A 17024-nucleotide genomic window follows, 5' to 3' on the forward strand; every position below is an offset into this window, starting at 1 on the left:
TGCTAAGACCAATGTCTAAGAGCGTACTGCCTATGTTTTCTTCTAGAAGTTTCATAGTTTCAGGTCTTACAATCAAGTCTTTAATCCATTTGGAGTTAATTTTTGTGTATGGTGTAAGGTAAGGGTCTACTTTCAGTTTTTGCATGTGGCTGTCCGGTTTTCCCAACACCATTTGTTGAAGACACTTTCTTTTCTCCGTTGTATGTTCTTGGCTCCTTTGTTGAAGATTAGCTGTCCATAGATGTGTGGGTTTATTTCTGGGCTTTCGATTCTATTCCATTGATCTGTGTGTCTGTTTTTATGCCAATATCATGCTGTTTTGGTTACTATAGCTTTGTAATATATCTTGAAATCGGGGAGTATGATACCTCCAGCTTTGTTCTTTTTTCTCAGGATTCCTTTAGTTTTTTGGAGTCTTTTGTTGTTTCACATAAATTTTAGGATTCTTTGTTCTATTTCTGTGAAAAATGTTGTTGGAACTTTGATAGGGATTGCATTGAATCTATAGATTGCTTTAGGAAGTATGGACGTCTTAACTATGTTAATTCTTCCAATCCAAGTGTATGGAATAGCTTTCCATTTCTTTGTGTCTTCAATTTCTTTCAGCAATGTTTTATAGTTTTCAGTGTACAGATCTTTCACGTCTTTGGTTAAGTTTATTCCTAGGTAATTTATTCTTTTTGTTGCAATTGTAAATGGGATTGTATTCTTAATTTCTCTTTCTGCTACTGCATTGTTAGTGTATAGAAATGCAACTGATTTTTGTATGTTGATTTTGCATCCTGCAACTTTACTGTATACGTTTATTACTTCTAAAAGTTTTTTGTTGATTTCTTGAGGGTTTTCGGTATATAAAATCATGTCATCTGCAAATAGTGAGAGTTACACTTCTTCCTTTCCAATTAGGATCCCTTTTATTTCTTTCTCTTGCCCGATTGCTCTGGCTAGGACTTCCAGTACTATGTTAAATAGGAATGGTGACAGTGGGCATCCCTGTCTGGTTCCTGTTCTTAGAGGGATAGCTTTCAGTTTTTCACCATTGAGGATGATATTAGCTGTGGGTTTGTCAAATATGGCCTTTATTATGTTGAGGTACTTTCCTTCTATACCCATTTTATTCAGAGTTTTTTCATGAATGGATGCTGTATCTTGTCAAATACTTTCTCTGCATCTATTGAGATGATCATGTGATTTTTATTCTTCATTTTATTAATGAGGTGTATTACGTTGATTGATTTCTGAATGTTGAACCATATCTGCATACCTGGAATAAATCCCACTTGATCATAGTGTATAATCTTTTTAATGTATTGTTGTATGCGATTTGCTAGTATTTTGTTGAGGATTTTTGCATCGATGTTCATCAGTGATATTGGCCTGTAATTTTCTTTTTTTTATCTCCTTGTCTGGTTTTGGTATCAGGGTAATTTTGGCTTCGTAGAGCGAGTTAGGGAGTTTCCCCCTATCCTCAGTTTTTTGGAAGAGTTTGAGAAGGATAGGTATTAAGTCTTCTTTGAATTTTGGTAGAATTCTCCAGGGAAGCCGTCTGGTCCTGGACTTTTGTTTTTGGGTAGATTTTTGATTACTGTTTTGATTTCTTTACTGGTGATTGGTCTATTCAAATTCTCTATTTCTTCTTGATCCAGTTTTGGAAGATTGTATGATTCTAAGAATTTATTCTTTTCTTCCAGATTGTTGAATTGGTTGGCATATAGCTTTTCATAGTATTCTCTTATAATCTTTTGTACTTCTGAGGTGTCTTTTGTAATTTCTCCTCTTTCGTTTCTGATTTTACTTATTTGAGCCTTCTCTCTTTTTTTCTTGGTGAGTCTAGCTAAAGGTTTGTCAATTTTGTTTATCTTTTCAGACAACCAGCTCTTGGTTTTATTAATTTTTTCTATTTTTTTTCAGTCTCTATTTCATTTATTTCTGCTCTGATTTTTATTATTTCCCTTCTTCTATTGATTTTGGGCTTTGTTTGTTCTTCTTTTTCCAGTTCCCTTAGGTGAATTGTTAGATTGTTTATTTGAGATTTTTCTTGTTTGTTGAGATAGGCCTGTATTGCTATAAACTTCCCTCTTAGAACCGCTTTTGCTGTATCCCATAAATTCTGGAGTGTGGTATTTTCATTTTCATTTGTCTGCAGGTATTTTTTTATTTCTCCTTTGATTTCTTCATTGACCCAATTGTTGTTTGGTAGCATTTGGTTATTCTCCACGTATTTGTGGCTTTTCTGATTTTCTTCCTATAGTTGATTTCTAGTTTCATACCATTGTGGTCAGAAAAGATGCTTGGTGTTATTTCAATCTTCTTAAGTTTATGGAGACTTGTTTTGTGGCCTAATACGTGATCAATCCTAGAGAATGTTCCATGTACATTTTAAAAGAACGTGTATTCTTTGGTTTTTGGATGGAATGCTCTGTATATATCTACTAGGTCCATCATTCTAGTGTGTCATTTAAGGCCAATGTTTCCTTATTGATCTTCTGTTTGGATGATCTATCCATTGATGTAAGTGGAGTGTTAAAGTCCCCTACTATTATTGTGTTACTGTCTATTTCTCTTTTTTTGTCTGTTAATAATTGCTTTATATATTTAGGTGCTCCTACGTCGGGTGCGTAGATATTTACAAGTGTTATATCCTCTTGTTGGATTGTTCCCTTGATCATTATGTAATGCCCTTCTTTGTCTCTTTTTACAGATTTTGTTTTAAAGTCTATTTTGCCTGATATGAGTATTGCTACCCCAGCTTTCTTTTCATTGCCATTTGTGTGGATTATCTTTTTCCATTCCTTCACTGTTTGTGAGTGTCTTTAGGTCTGAAGTGTGTCTCTCATATGCAGCATATATATGGGTCTTGTTTTTTTATCCAATCAGCCATCCTATGCCTCTTAATTGGAGCATTTAGTCCATTGACGTTTAAAGTAGCTATTGATAAGTATGTACTTACTGCCATTTTTAAACTTTTTTTTTCCTCAGTGTTTTAGTAGTCCTCTACACAGAATTGATGGTCTCTTTAGTTTGACCTCTGCCTGGAAGCTCTACTCCTTAACACCCTTCCTCCCTCATTTTATGCTTTTGATATCATATCTACCCTCTTTTTTGAGCAATTGTATCCATTATTCTCTTATCTTGGAAATAGATAATTTTTCCTATTTGTAGTCTTCTCTTTTCCCCTTAAATCAGTCCCTTTAACATTTCTTGTAGCACTGGTTTCTTGGTGACAAACTCCTTTAATTTTTGCTTGTCTGGGAAACTTTTTATCTCTCCTTCCATTTTGAATGATAACCTTGCCGGGTAGAGTACTCTTGGCTGTAAGTTTTTTCCTTTTAGCACTTCAAATATATCGTGCCACTCTCTTCTAGGCTGTAAGGTTTCTGCTGAGAAGTCAGCTGATAGCCTTATGGGGTTTCCTTTGTATGTAACTTGTCTTTCTCTTTTGGCTTTTGGATTGTCTCTTTGTCTTTAATTCTGGACATTTTGATTATGAACTGTGTTGGTGTGGGCCTCTTTGGGTTTATCTTGTTTGGGGCTCTCTGTGCTTCCTGTACCTGGATGTCTGTTTCCTTCCTCAGGTTAGGGAAGTTTTCATCTATTATTTCTTGAATAGATTCTCTGCTCCTTTGTCTCACTCTTTTCCTTCCAAGACACCTATGACATGCATGTTAGTGTGCGTGATGTTGTCCCAGAGGTCCCTTAGACTGTCCTCACTCTTTTTAATTCTTTTTTCTTTTACCTGTTCAGCTTGGGTAATTTCTTCTAGTCTTTCGCCCAGCTCGCAGATCTGTTCTTCTGTATCCTCTACTTGCTTTTGAATCTCTCCAGTGAATTTTTCATTTCCAGTATTGTATTATTCATTTCTGATTGGTTCTTTTTTATATCTTCCATTTCTTTGTTGATATTCTCACTGAGTTCATCTATTCCTCTCCCCACATCAGTGAGCATCCTTAACACTCTTTGTTTGAATTCTCTGTCGGGTAGGTTGCTCATTTCTGTTTCACTTAGTTCCTTTTCTGGGGTTTTGTCCTGTTCCCTTACTTGGAATGTATTCCTTTGCCTTCTCATTTTGCCTCTTTCCCTGTGCTTGTGTCTACGTATTATGTATGTCAGCTAAGTCTCCTGCTCTTGGATAGGTGAGCTTATATAAGTGATGCCTTAGGAGACCTGCAGTGTGCTTCCCTCCATTCTCAATGTTCCAGGGGTGACCTCTATTGGGCTGCATGTGTCCTTCCATTGTGGCGTGTTTGCTCTCCCTTTTGACACCCAGGGAGGCTGACTCATGTTCCTGGCCAGCTGTTGTAATGCTCAGCTACTTGTAGTTGTTCTGGGCCCTTCAGTCTCTGTATCAGGTCTGGGGAGCCCCAGCACAGGTGGCTGCAAGTTCTCACACCACATTTGTGCTTCAGTATTTCTTTTAAGTGTGTAGGCCCCCAACATGGCAGGTTGTTAGGCTCAGGGCCTTACAAATGCTATAAGCCTCCAGTCTTTAGGTCTCTTGTCAGCTCTCTGAGGATTGCAACTGGGTGGGGCTGGCATCAGGCACAGGAGCACCCAATTGTTTCAGGCTTTGGAAGGTGGGGCAAACCCCCTACATGGGTCTTTGAGAAGCACAAGTCTTCTGCAGCTGACAAGCCCTGCCACCCACAGATCCACACACACAGTCAACACAGTCCCGCCCCGTGTGCACGCCCCACCTCCTGAAGTGGACCCAGTCTCTCCACGGCAGGAGCCCCACACACTCCACCACTGCCGCACACTCTCCACCCACTCCTTGTGTACACCCTGCTCCTCTGAAGTGGGTTCAGTTGCTAGGCTGCAGAGAATCCAGTCACCAATCTATGCAGGTCCACAAGTTGCCTGAGGGCTTATTGTTGGGTGGGGTCAGTCTCTAGGGTGGGCTGCCTGCCCTGGCTGAGCTGGATTATATCGGTGCTCTAGCGGGTGGGGCAGACCTGGGCTAGCAGGCCCCAGGGAGAACTCCAATGGCGTCTGTGTCAGCACGCCCACACCAGGCCACAACAATGGCCGCCGCCAATGTCCCAGTCCCTGGAGAGGTCTCACCTCTCACTGCAATGCACTCAGGAGCTATCAGGTGAGTCTCTCTTCCCCAAATCGCTGTGCACCTTTCTTTCTCGTGATTTTAGGTGCTTTCTGAAACAAGTGAGTTTGTGCGTGAGCCCTATAAGAACCGCTTTTAATTTCTTCATGAACCAGCTTTTCTGGGGGTACTCCCCAATGCTGTAGTACCAGGCAAAGTCAGATATTATGCCACTTGTCTCGATAGTGCTGGGTCCACAAAATGCCTACAGCAGGGGCACGCCCCGGCTCAGGGCCCCTCGCTTCCAGGGAGGCCTGTGGACCTGTGGGCTGCTCCTGGGTGGCCGTGAGGCGCTGTGGCTTGTGAAGGCGGTGTTTTTCCTCTCCAGAAGGGAGTCTCTGCCTCTTCCACCTCAGTTAGGATTGTCCTTTGTTGCAGGAGTTCCTCCCATCCAGTTTTCAGTTCTCTCTCAGGGGTAATTTTTCCACGAGGAGTTGTAAATTGGCTGTGTCCGCGGGAGGTCAGTGTTTGCTGACCCTGCCGTCTTGACTTCTCTCCTCAAAGCACCTATTATATATAAGGAACTGTAATCAGTATTTATGGAATTAACACAAATGGAACATAATACATTCCCTTTTGGGTAAAAGTAGGTTAAATGAAGAGGATTAAAATGATTTACAAAATATCTGCATTGTTATGTGAAATGTCAAAGTCTTTGCCTCAGTATCTAGTTAAAGAATGTTGGGGGCTGTCCTGGTGTCATAGTGGTTAAGTTTGCATGCTCCGCTTCAGCGGCCTGGGGTCCACAGTTTCCGTCCTGGGCACGGACCTACGCAGTGCTTCTCAAGCCATGCTGTGGCAGGCGTCCTACATGTAAAGTAGAGGAAGATGAGCAAGGATGTTAGCCCCGGGCCAATCTTCCTCAGCAAAAAGAGGAGGATTGGCAACAGATGTTAGCTCAGGGCTGATCTTCCTCAACAAAAGAAAAGAAAGCTGTAGATGATTTTGCCGAGAAACTGAATGATAATCTTATTGCCTTGTTCACTAGAAGGATGTACTTTATGCCTTCAGGTATGGCACAGGTGCTTTTTTCCTGCTTCAATTATTTACCAATCATAAGCTTATTGCAATAGTATTCACTCATTAATTCATTGAATAGTTATTGAATGCTGGGCCAACCCCTTTGCCAGGGGGTGAATATGCAGAGATAAATAAAATACATACCTGCATTCTTAGAACTCACAGTCTGACAGGGAGGCAGATCCCCATATATCCTTACAAAGAAAAGACCTCTTAACTGTATGAAAGAAAGGACTGATATTTATTAGTTGCTATGGACTTGATCCTTTACACAAGTCATTTCATTTTATTCTGATGAGAACCTATGAAACAAGAATTGATTTATTTGTTCAACAAATATATATATGATTCCTTACTATGTGTTAAGTAATATTCTAGGCCCCGGACATAAAGCTGTTGGCAAAGCAAACAGAAATACCTTGCTGGTGGAGCTTACATATCTTTGGGGAGGAGAAACCAAAGATAAACAAAATGAATGAGCAAGCTATATATCAAATGTAATGAAGATAAGAGCTATAGAGAAAAGAAAGACGAGAAAAATGATATGGAGTGTTGGGTGGGTTATAGTTTTAGCAGGGTGAAAAGGGATATTTTTTGTTACGTAATAGGTAATAGTTTATTAGATTGCTATTATTATTAAACATAGAAGCCGCAGTTCTGAGCAGGTAAGTTAATTTGCCAAAGGTCATACAGGGTCTAGAAGAGCCTGGATATAAACTCAGACCGCCCGTCCTTGCGACTTCTGTTATTGTCAAGCACCTATTCTTGCTACTACAGCAATTTCGCACAGAGCTTCTTTTTAGAAACATCATTTTCTTCTCCCCTCAAGTATGCTTTCATCATTAGACAGAAAAGGAGAATAGCTTAGTGCATTGACTTTCCCACCAGCAGTGGAAAATCTAGAGACCTTGGGCAGCACTGGAGCAAGAGCTCACGGAGTTTTTTCTGAAGTATGTGGCTCAGTTGAGTGACTGGTGTCTGGGTGACTTTTGGAAGTCCTGGTATAGCACTGTGCTCCTGACGTTTTGTGACTGCCTGCCTTTTCTAAGTACAGCAGAGCATGTTGCAAGGCATTTCAAGCTTTCTACCTCTCTATGAGTCAAAACACATCTGGCAGCAAGACCAAAACATTTGGCAGTCAGCCAGCAAGTCAGACAGCAGATCCCTTCTGAGAGCCAGCCTGGTGGAGCGTGAATAAAGGAAGTCACCATTATGCCTATTTACCTGGCAACCCACATCACCTTTATGTCCACTTCTTCAACCCTCCTTTTCGTTTCTTTGTAAATAGGACAATGATTTCAAGTGGCTCAGGATTCTTCTAGCAGCTCTTATTCAACCCTAGAAGATCAGTTTTTTACTCTGACCAAAGCTAGTTGCCAGGTCACCACTTAAGCCCCTCAAAGACCTCCCAGCTGATTGTTACTGCCGTTTTCTTTATGTTATTGAAGAACTTGTACTTTCTTTTTGGCCATGAATCTATCCAGATTGAATCAGATCTGTTGGCCCAGGATCACTCCCGTGAGTTTTTCAAGGACTACACAGTGGCACATTGTTTTGAGTTAGTTAATCCTATAAAACACTTTCAGAAACCATTTGAAAAACAGTTACGTGGAACACCATGCAAAGAGAAAGTGCCCACTGTCATGTTTTCAGAGGCATTGCTCAAGACCACCTCGGGTATTGAGTTGAGAACACTCTAAATGGGGTTATAATGGAAAAGAAAACCCTACAATTCCATTTCACCTCATTTTTTTCCCTGGGCCAGCTTATGCTTTCTGTAATTTACTAAAGAAATATCAGTTTTTCTGACACAACTGCTGAACTTTCTCTAGAGAAGTTTGTTGCATCTATGTTTTATGTATTCTTGCATCTTGCTAATATTAACATACTACTACTAATATATTTCCAGTTTTATAAACCATTTTATTAGCTGGGAAATACAATTTTATAATATGACAGATTACATAGCAATATAAAAGTTTGTCATTTTAGATGAGAGGCCATTAAAAATACCTCAACTTTTAGAGTTTTAGTCAGTTTTACTACCTGCTATGTCAAACCTCTCAAATTTCTAAATTTCCGTAACGATTATAGTTCAATGAATACTTTAATGTCCCATGTTATGCTTTGAATTGCATAGTGGTTGAATGAGAGGGTGATAGGCAGTAAATGCGGGCCCTGAATTTGTTCAAATACCTGCCCGTGATGTCTTTATTTACTTGCTTACCCACAACTTTCTGAATCCAAGGCAAGCTCTTGAACCGTTGCCAGACAATCAGAGGACATTGTAAGCTGCCAGAAATGTGTGTGTGTCTATTCCTTACTGCTGTTAGATTTTAGACTCTCTCCCCTTCATAGAATTTTAGAACGTCAAAGCTAGAAGTTTCCTAGAGGGATTATTTAGTACAATTACCTAATTTTACATATGGAAAGACAGAGGCAAGGAAGTAAATTGCTCAATGTTACACAGATAAAACATAATGGATATTGGGCTATAAGGTAAGCAGAATTCTAGGATGATTTCCAAGATTCTTACCTCCTGGTATACACGTCTTGTGTAAGCGCCTACATTTGAGTGCAGGTGAGTGAAATAATGGGATATCACTCCCAATATGAGGCCAAAGTGAAGAGATTTTTGGAGATATAATTCAGATCCCTAATAAGCTGACTTTAAGTTACTCAAGTGGAAGATTAGCCTTGATGGGCCTGACCAAATCAGATGAGCTCTTTAAAAGAAGATCTAGAGGTCCAAGAGATTAGAGGCAACAGAAATTCTCCTACTGGAAGAAGAAAACGACCACGTTGTAAATTTTCTATAGAGGGATCGTGTGGCAAAAACCTGAAGGTGGCCTCTAGAGAGCAATAAAATGGGGAATTCAGCCCTACAAGGAACTGAATTCTGCCAACAACTAGTGAGTTTGGAAGGGAACGCTGAGCCCCAGACGAGATCGCAGCCATGACTGACACTTTTATTTCAGCCTGGTGAGATCCTGAGTAGAGGACCCAGCTACCCTATCCATGGACTCCTAACTCATGAAAGCTCTGAGATAATAACTTTACATTATTTTAAGCAACTAAATTTTTGTTACTTATTACACAGTGATAAAAAGCAAATACAAACTATAACTTAGGTTTTTCTATTCCAAAATCAGTGACTTTTTCTATATATTACCCAACCTTTTTTTAATACGTGTGTAATAAAATTAAGGACTACATAAAACAAATTTAGATATTTTGGGACTACTAACCACTATCTTCATATTTGTGGACTTTCTGTTCACATGTCCAGACTGTGACAGAACACAGTCTGTGGACCCATATATAGTCTTATTCATTCATTAATTCCTTTAAAGCAAAAATGATGATATGTATATTTTCTTTGTTATTTTTCTGGTACCAGATGACATAAATACCAAATGCATTGAAGTCAAAAGAATATTTGGTTTCCACTGAAGAGAGAAATTTGATTTCCTAAGGGTAAATATAAAAAGAAAGGAAGGTATGACAGAGCTAATAAATTGATAAATTGAATTCAGACAGGGAAATCTTTCTTATTACTCTCAATTTGAAAGCCTGATTCTTATTTCAAGCCACACAGATCTGTACTGTTTTTCCAAATTTGCCAGATATACCTTCAGGGAAATCAGTTAAGTCCCTTTTGGCTCTGCTCGTTTCCAGCTGTAGATTGGAAAAAATATTTCCTATTATTTTTCCACCATACAGATGAGCTTCAACACAGATATAAAACTGAAACAATTTTCTGCAGCCATAAACTATGTGTCTTTGAAAACATGAGTAGGCCTAGACCGTATTCTAATTCATTTAAATATGAGGAAAAAGCTATTTTACACAATGCCTATACTTATGTAAAATTCAACAAGTGGATGAATTCATTGCTACTAGGGTTGGCATTCCTGTAGGAAGAAAAATTTAAAAGGAAAGTGAGAGATTGAATCAGAAATAGTGACCACCATGGATGAAATCTTCAATTTGAGTCAAGGGAAGGTGCATGAAATCTCGCTGATTTAAAAATAACTGTACTTTCATAACGATAGCCATATAATCCCTACCTATGTTCAGAAACTTAGTGTATTCAAAACTCAGAATCTTATGTACTGGCCTGAGCCAAATAAAAGCAAAAACAAAAATTCAATAAGCCATTGTGTTCAAAAAGACTAATCCTCACATTTTTTATTTTCCTTTTAATATAATTATTGTGTATAATTTATATATTTCTATATGTAATATAAATGTTATTTTATTTTGTTTTGTTTGGGTTTCTTTTGGTGAGGGTCAGTAGCCCTGAGCTAACATCTGTTGCCAATCCTCCTCTTTTTTCTGAGGAAGATTGGCTCTGGGCTAACATCCGTGCCCATCTTCCTCTACTTTATATGTGGGGTGCCTCCATAGTATGGCTTGATGAGTGGTGCATAAGTTTGGACCCAGGATCCAAACCTGCGAACCCCGGGCTGCTGAAGCAGAGAGCGCGAACTTAGCCTCTACACCACTGGGCTGGTCCCTAAATATTATTTTAAAAACAAAACTTTTTGTGCTCCAAATATATCTGTTTTAGACAACATTCAAATAGAGGGGAGTATATAAGGCTTGTACACCAGGAAGTAGTAACCCTGGAGACCATCTGAGAATTCTGCTTACCATGTAGCCCAGTGTCCATTATGTTTTGTCTATGTAGCATTGATCAATTTACTTCCTTGCCCTTTGTCTTCCCATCTGTAAAATTAGGTAACTCAATGATAGTCTTAGGACCAAACTCAAGTCATTAGAAAATGTTGACATCTCTAAAAACTATAAATTTGCAAGTTTTTCCTCATAGTTTAATATACAGACCTGGAGAGCAGTGTGCTGGAGCCTGGTTTTACTAGCTCTCGAGAGCTGGCTGTGCACACTGTCGTCCAACTCTGACTTCAGTGATGTCACATTAGTAGCTCACAACTGGCCATAGTGAAAGTGTGTAAAACATGGCGATTGGTCAATGTGACAAATCAGAATGGTTTTTCTTTTTATTAATATCACATTCAAGAAAAATGAGACCCAAAGAACAAATTAGTGGGAAAGCAAATGAAAGCTAGATCATAGGTAACTAGAAAGTGTAAATGGGTGAGTCTGCTCAAAAGAAACCACAAGACTATTCAAGAAGTACAAGAATTTATCTAAAAACTCTTGCAATGCTATTTTTAGTTACATATTATAGGGACCAGTTTAACTCTTTTTAAAATAGAGATAGATTTATTTTACTGAAGTGAATTCATAGCCTATTTAATATGCCTTTTCTTTTACTCATTTTTTCTAAGCACTTAAAAACATATGGTGTTTCCAAAAAAAAGAAAAGAAAAGAAAGAAAGATTGAGGAACCTCCTGTCCTTTCATTAATGTTGCATTTTTATCCATTGTGACTATGTCTTTCTTTTAAATGGAATATTGCTTCTACCAATATTTAATTTTTTTTTATAATTTTATTTATTTATTTTTTGCCCCCAAAGCACCAGTAGATAGCTGTATGTCATAGCTGCACATCCTTCTAGTTGCTGTATGTGGGATGTGGCCTCAGCATGGCCGGAGAAGCGGTGCGTCGGTGCGCGCCCAGGGTCCGAACCAGGGCCCCCAGCTGCGGAGCGTGTGCACTTAACTGCTAAGCCATGGCGCTGGCCCCTACCAATATTTAATTTAATTGTTGTTGTGGTTGGCTTTAGATCTACCATTTTACTATTTATTTGCTATTTGTACATTTTTTTTTTCTTTTTTGGTCACTATATTTATCCTGTTCTATCTTTTTTGGATTATTTAAATATATTTTTAAATTTATCAGATGACCTTTTAGCTATACAATTTTTTAATAATAGCTTTCATGAAAACTGTCTGAAGTCTTTACTATAAGTACATTCTGATGAGTTCATTTCTTAATTTTTCCAACCTTTGTATACATATATTTTTTTCTTTTTTTTCCCCTGAAAGAAGCAGTGTTTTATTTTGGAATCATTTAGGTATTTACTTTCAAAGTACCTGTCACTATCACATAAATGGACATACTGATAAACAAATACCTTAATCTCTACAAACCTCCATTTCTTCAATGGTAAGAATGAATTAAGAATACCTCCTGCTTGGCAATTAGAAGAGATTTTCATATAATTAACAAATATACAAAGAACAAGAATATATAACACTTTCTGGAAAGATTATATAGCAGCCCACAGGGATACCTTCTTTCATGCAACTCCTTCAAAGTTGTAGTTAGGGCCACACAATATAAATGCTGCTGTTTTAGGATTTTATTTTTAGTTTTTAAAGTTTATTATTATTTTACCCTCAATAATAATAACATCAGTTAAAATTTATTCAGTGTCAGTAAGTTTCCAGATACCTGCAATGTATTATCTAATTTATTCCCCCCAAAAAACTCTATGAAGTTTCGTAAATTTAGGTTCTACCCTAAGTAGACCCTGAGACAAAAACTCAATTTCAGATTGTTTATTTGGGAAGTGATCCCAGGTAGCAGATGTCAATAATTCCAATAAACAGGAGCCAGGAAATCCAATAAACTCTGTGTGTTAATGATCAGTTAACGGCTGCGGTGATCTAGAGCTGAGATAATGGAGATACCCACACTAAAAAGAACTCAGAGTTATCAACTCAGGTTTGCCAGATTTAACCAGTATGGAGGATGCCCAGTAAAATTTGAATTGTAGACAAATATTTAATGGGAAATTCTTACACTAAAAGTTATGTGTTGTTCATCTGAAATTCAAATTTAATTGAGTGTTCTGTAGTGACGGTCAGTTCTAAACCAGAGGAAATGAGATTGGGGCACTCATCCACTGATTCCCATCCCCTGTTAGCTGAGCGTTGCGCCCTACTGTGCTTCAGCAGGCTCACACTTGTGAGATTTGTCTGCGAGCAGTTGAGCAAACTCCCAGGATGCCAGAGAAGTTAATCAAGGCATACCAGGATTGTGCAGATATGCGGTGGTGGGGGCAACTTTCAGTCTTGCATAAGATAATTCAGAGTAAACCTCATTGAGAAAATGAAATTTGGACAAAACTAAAATAAGATGAGGAATTATGCTCAGTAAATATCCGCAAGCAAGAGAGAGGAGAGAGCACGTTAGAGGTAACAGCCTTTAGAAAGTTTCTAAGGAAGGGATATATCTTACATATTGGAGTTGAACGTATTTGTAAGACTAAATACAAATAATTAAATATGTGAACTGGTTAAATAAGATACAAAACATGGCTGTGAATACAAAACTTTGGAAGTTAGCATAACATATTCATTGCTTCGTATTTTAAATGAATGATAACATTTTAGTAAACATTTACTAAATATGTACTATGTATTAGACTGTATTACATTCTTAAAGCACAAAAATATAAATGCTATATACTTCTATGCCCTTGAGGAGTTAACAATTTCTTGTTTTTTCTGGATGAAATTGAACAACAGCTTTAGTTGTTTCATGAGGCCATTCCTAGAACATGATCGAAAGGTTGTGCTCAGAATATAAACGTGTACTTATCTCCCGGTTTGCTAAGATATAAGGACATGCATCTAAATTGTTCGCATATGAAGACAAAGTAAATAGAACGATCGAATCTATCACCTCCCCTGTTCTAAAAATGGTCATTCTCTTAATGCAGTCTAGAGCCACATTAGCTGGTTTGAGAGGGATGTATCACAGTGTCTAATCATTGAGTGAACTGTTGCCTAAAATCCCAAAGGTGATTTTTTCTTTTTACCTCTACAGATGCTGCCGCTAAGCAACTTTTCCCCATTTTCTCCTTGTGCAATTGGATTTCAGGACATTGAGCTCTACCTCAGTTTCATTCTTAGAGTGAAAACCAAATAGACGACTGAATATACGATTTGGAAGTATGTCTTTAAATGAGTCATACAAATGAATTAATACTCACAGAAAAGAAAAACAGTGTTATTGCTAACCAAAGGGAGGGCAGCTCTTTATTTATGCATATATCCAATGAAAATGTGAACACATGATCTTGAAGAAAGGTACATTCCAATGTCTTTTTCCCAGGATTTTATGAGTTGATGTGCTTTTATTACTTATGCGAGCTTTAAACTAATTCACGTTATATTTTAGGTAAAAGGGAAACTAATTCATGTTATATTTTGGGTGAAAGGGCAGTCTTTCTGAAACACATCTGGATAACTGATTTTTTCCTTGCGAAATGTACATTATCCCTGAATATTCTGATATATTTGCTAACATGATAGACATGCAAAGCAAGCATAGAATTGCTGTTAGGCCATTGAGCAAACCCTAATATACTTCACTTGAGATATCTTTAATTAATCTTGATACATTGAATTATGTCCATTTCTCAGGTAAAACAATAGAAGTCATTGGGTATAGGTTTAAAAAATAAGACTTTAAAGGGTTTTCTAGAACAAAAGTAATTTGTATTTCTTTTTACTCATTTAAAAGTAGGTTTTAAAGTTAAATTGCATACAGCAAATGCAAGATGAGATTTAACCTGAAACAAAAACTAGAAAATTATTTTTGATTTTGGTTTGGTACAGTATGGAAATCTCCTTGTTTAACATATCTGTTGAAATGAGCAAATGGCATGATCCAGGCTGTTAACTCACTATACCCTTTCTTGTGTGTGTGTGTATTTCCATGCGTTAATAAAATTGAACTCACTGAATATGTTTACTGCATGTTTTATTCTATGCTGTATGTCTCTCCTTTAATATAGCTAGAGAACATGCATTGCATATACACTCAGAAGCCGTGACTATATGTAATAAAAGTATCTCCAGAGATGACTCAAAATTTTCAGACATATTAATAATCAAGTTTTCATCCATTGATTAAATGTTTTACATTATAAGTAAACTACCTATAAAATATACAAACATTGCAGATTGACAAATAAACCCTCTGTGTATCCACCTCCTATTCCTCCTTGGCCATCATTTCCCCTGAATCTGTGTCACCTGTCCCTCCCATTTGGATCTATTGATTTTTCCCACCCAAATACTCCATGTCATCCAGTGTTGACATAATCCTGTTTGAGGCATAATATACTTATTTAATTTGCTTTAGCCTCCCCCACTCCAAGTCTTGGTATAATTAGCCAATAACTATAGGAGAGGCCATCATTTGTTTTGATACTCCAAATATTGATACTCTGAGTTCCTAGCTGCTTGATTTCCAAACCTCAGCCTGCCCACTCACCCCTGCTGTCATTAAAGTCTTACCTAGTTGTTTCTAGGGGAGGTTGTCTTTCGCATTCACCTCCAGTTCCATATCAGAGTGTTAGCATCCTGTTCTGCCTCGTTCTGATCTCTACTCCAACAACAGAAGCATGCAAAACCCATTTTCTCTACTTTCAGAAACCAGATTGCGTTACTACTCATCTGGTCTCAGGATGCTTCTGGGTTTTTAATTACTCCAAACTGAAGCAGAAATTTTCCTTCAATTCTCCACAGTGTAGCTGAGATCAGAATATACAAACAAAATGAACTAAGTAAGAGCTTTTACTCTGTTCATCCCTTTTTAATTCCTTTAGTTTTATTTCATTATTTTTCTTCATTTTGGATTTGATGTAAGATAACTGTTATTATTCTTATTTTTATATTTGCATCATTAGATCAATGATATCATGGTAGGGAGTCTGGATCATGTGTTTTAATCATCTATTTTGAACCAGAAGTTTCTAGATTCTATTTAACAGATCTTCAATGTAGAGAGTTGCTTATACATTTCCATCTCTCTTTTGGGTTCTCATCTCCTATGAGAAATGGCTCAAACAAAAACACCTACCTCCACAAGAGCATACAACGCTTTGCAGGCTCAGTAAAGTCCAAATCAGTGCTAATAAAACAAAGAGTTCTCTAAAGAGAACATAGTGTACAGAGTTGCATTTCTGCCTTCCATATTGTGGGAAAGATACAGAAGTTCTTGATCTGGCTTTATAAGCCCCACCCACCCAGTGGGCTTAATAAATGGGAAGGTGCTTGTTTGATTGTGCTGATAACTGACAGAGTCAAGAATCTCAGAGCTACTGGCATGTTATAACAAGATGGGGGCAGGAGGAACTTACACTCCTGTAATGTTTTGAATGGTCTCACACAATGAAGAAAATGCCAATATCATCCCCATTGGGATATAGTGTAAGACACAAACTCTTCACAATTTTGTCATACCCTGTTGGTTTGCTTGCTTGTTTGCTTGCTCGTTTGTTGATTTTTGTGATGGGCTCCATTTGCTTCGCACTCTTCCAGACACATGGAGTTTTCAAAGACCTCAGAATGAAGTTTCAGTCAAGGCATTAGTTACACAATTAAGTAATCCTTCCTGTCTGACCCAATAAGAAGTTCTGATGAGCAAGATATTCCGTCCATAAATTTAGGGACGCAAGGAATAATCCATTAAAAAAATCTATTAAGTCAAAATAATTCTGACTCTCAACTCAAATCCTGGCAGCTAGCAGAAAAATTAACCTCAGTTATTTTTTGAGTCTGTGTCCCCAGAGGAGTACAAATCTCTCTGGATCTTAACATATTGCCTAGGGTCTGGCAGAGCCATGCTAGTTAAGGATTTCAAGGCTAAGCTTGTTACTTTAGCTTTACCCATGACTCAGGCAGGACAGTTCATTATAGTCCTGTGGCTCCAATTTGATGTGAAAGGCTTGAGGAAGGAGGATCTGTGAGGTTGAGAACTGCATAGATATTCTACCATCTATGTTAATATAGTGGGTTTTTTTGTTTGTGTGTTTTTGATTTTCATTCTTCCTGTGTTCTCCACATCACAGCCAATTACTGTATTTACCTACAAATATTGTTCATGGGATGTGTTGACAATAACATACAACGCTTAAAATAATGAGGTCATATTCTCAGGAATAATGACTTAATAAATGTT

The 17024-nt window shown here is 37.8% G+C and overlaps 1 long non-coding RNA gene across 1 annotated transcript in view; it reads left to right on the plus strand.

Annotated features, from left to right (window-relative positions):
- The window catches only part of LOC131415859 (uncharacterized), a 123380-nt gene extending 108449 nt beyond the window's left edge, over nt 1-14931 (plus strand). Inside the window, exon 3 of the long non-coding RNA XR_009222522.1 lies at nt 13881-14931. This is a non-coding gene — a long non-coding RNA (uncharacterized LOC131415859). The remainder of the gene's footprint in view (nt 1-13880) is intronic.
- Nucleotides 14932-17024: the final 2093 nt, after the last annotated feature.

The sequence above is a fragment of the Diceros bicornis genome, chromosome 17, assembly GCF_020826845.1.
Source record: "Diceros bicornis minor isolate mBicDic1 chromosome 17, mDicBic1.mat.cur, whole genome shotgun sequence".
Taxonomy (NCBI): domain Eukaryota; kingdom Metazoa; phylum Chordata; class Mammalia; order Perissodactyla; family Rhinocerotidae; genus Diceros; species Diceros bicornis.